Source organism: Eucyclogobius newberryi, unplaced genomic scaffold, assembly GCF_026437365.1.
Source record: "Eucyclogobius newberryi isolate DKJ021-1_F unplaced genomic scaffold, fEucNew1.0.hap1 SCAF_180, whole genome shotgun sequence".
Classification (NCBI taxonomy): Eukaryota; Metazoa; Chordata; class Actinopteri; order Gobiiformes; family Gobiidae; genus Eucyclogobius; species Eucyclogobius newberryi.
Window position 1 is genome coordinate 1 of NW_027315813.1, and position 2,500 is coordinate 2,500.

Below are 2,500 nucleotides of genomic sequence, written 5' to 3' on the forward strand. Positions count from 1 at the left end.
CACCCCCTGGAGCCCCCGGAGCACCTCCAGAGCCACCCCCCACTCCTCCAGACTCACCCCGGGGAAGGGACACTCTGCCTGGGCATGGCCCCCACTGAGCACCCCCTGGAACCCCTGGAGCCCCCGGAGCACCTCCAGAGCCACCCCCCACTCTCCCCAGACTCTGCCCGGGGAAGGGCCACTCTGGCTGGGCATGGTCTCCACAAGCACCCCCTGGAGCCCCCGGAGCACCCCAGAGCCACCCCCCACTCTCCCCAGACTCACCCCGGGGAAGGGCCACTCTGGCTGGGCATGGCCTCCGCCGAGCACCCCCTGGAGCCCCCGGAGCACCCCCAGAGCCACCCCCCACTCACCCCAGACTCACCCCGGGGAAGGGACACTCTGGCTGGGCATGGCCTCCACCAAGCACCCCCTGGAGCCCCTGGAACCCCCGGAGGCCCTCCAGAGCCACCCCCCACTCTCCCCAGACTCACCCCGGGGGAGGGCCACTCTGGCTGGGCATGGTCTCCACCAAGCACCCCCCTGGAGCCCCCGGAGCACCTCCAGAGCCACCCCCCACTCCTCCAGACTCACCCCGGGGAAGGGACACTCTGGCTGGGCATGGCCCCCACCGAGCACCCCCTGGAGCCCCTGGAGCCCCCGGAGCACCCCCAGAGCCACCCCCCACTCTCCCCAGACTCACCCCGGGGAAGGGCCACTCTGGCCTGGGCATGGCCTCCGCCGAGCACCCCCTGGAGCCCCGGAGCACCCCAGAGCCACCCCCCACTCACCCCAGACTCACCCCGGGGAAGGGACACTCTGGCTGGGCATGGCCTCCACCAAGCACCCCCTGGAGCCCCTGGAACCCCCGGAGGCCCTCCAGAGCCACCCCCACTCTCCCCAGACTCACCCCGGGGGAGGGCCACTCTGGCTGGGCATGGTCTCCACCAAGCACCCCTGGAGCCCCGGAGCACCTCCAGAGCCACCCCCCACTCCTCCAGACTCACCCCGGGGAAGGGACACTCTGGCTGGGCATGGCCCCCACCGAGCACCCCCTGGAGCCCCTGGAGCCCCCGGAGCACCTCCAGGGCCACCCCCCACTCCTCCAGACTCACCCCGGGGAAGGGACACTCTGGCTGGGCATGGCCTCCGCCGAGCACCCCCTGGAGCCCCCGGAGCACCCCCAGAGCCACCCCCCACTCTCCTCCAGACTCACCCCGGGGAAGGGACACTCTGGCTGGGCATGGCCTCCGCCGACCACCCCCTGGAACCCCTGGAGCCCCCGGAGCACCTCCCAGAGCCACCCCCCACTCTCCCCAGACTCTGCCCGGGAAGGGACACTCTGGCCGGGCATGGCCTCCGCCGAGCACCCCCTGGAACCCCCGGAGGCCCTCCAGGGCCACCCCCCACTGTCCCCAGACTCACCCGGGGGAAGGGCCACTCTGGCTGGGCATGGTCTCCACCAAGCAGCCCCTGGAGCCCCCGGAGCACCTCCAGAGCCACCCCCCACTCTCCCCAGACTCTGCCCGGGGAAGGGCCACTCTGGCTGGGCATGGCCTCCACCGAGCACCCCCTGGAACCCCTGGAACCCCTGGAACCCCCGGAGGCCCTCCAGAGCCACCCCCCACTCTCCCCAGACTCACCCCGGGGAAGGGCCACTCTGGCTGGGCATGGTCTCCACCAAGCACCCCCTGGAGCCCCCGGAGCACCCCCAGAGCCACCCCCCACTCTCCCCAGACTCACCCCGGGGAAGGGACACTCTGGCTGGGCATGGTCTCCACCAAGCACCCCCTGGAGCCCCCGGAGCACCTCCAGAGCCACCCCCCACTCCTCCAGACTCACCCCGGGGAAGGGACACTCTGGCTGGGCATGGCCTCCGCCGAGCACCCCCTGGAGCCCCTGGAGCCCCCGGAGCACCTCCAGGGCCACCCCCCACTCCTCCAGACTCACCCCGGGGAAGGGACACTCTGCTGGGCATGGCCTCCGCCGAGCACCCCCTGGAGCCCCCGGAGCACCCCCAGAGCCACCCCCCACTCTCCCCAGACTCACCCCGGGGAAGGGCCACTCTGGCTGGGCATGGCCTCCACCAAGCACCCCCTGGAGCCCCTGGAACCCCCGGAGGCCCTCCAGAGCCACCCCCCACTCTCCCCAGACTCACCCCGGGGAAGGGCCACTCTGGCTGGGCATGGCCTCCGCCCGACCACCCCCTGGAACCCCTGGAGCCCCCGGAGCACCTCCAGAGCCACCCCCACTCCTCCAGACTCTGCCCGGGGAAGGGCCACTCTGGCTGGGCATGGCCTCCACTGAGCACCCCCTGGAGCCCCCGGAGCACCTCCAGAGCCACCCCCCACTCTCCCCAGACTCTGCCCGGGGAAGGGACACTCTGGCCGGGCATGGCCTCCGCCGAGCACCCCCTGGAACCCCCGGAGGCCCTCCAGGGCCACCCCCACTGTCCCCAGACTCACCCGGGGGAAGGGCCACTCTGGCTGGGCATGGTCTCCACCAAGCAGCCCCTGGAGCC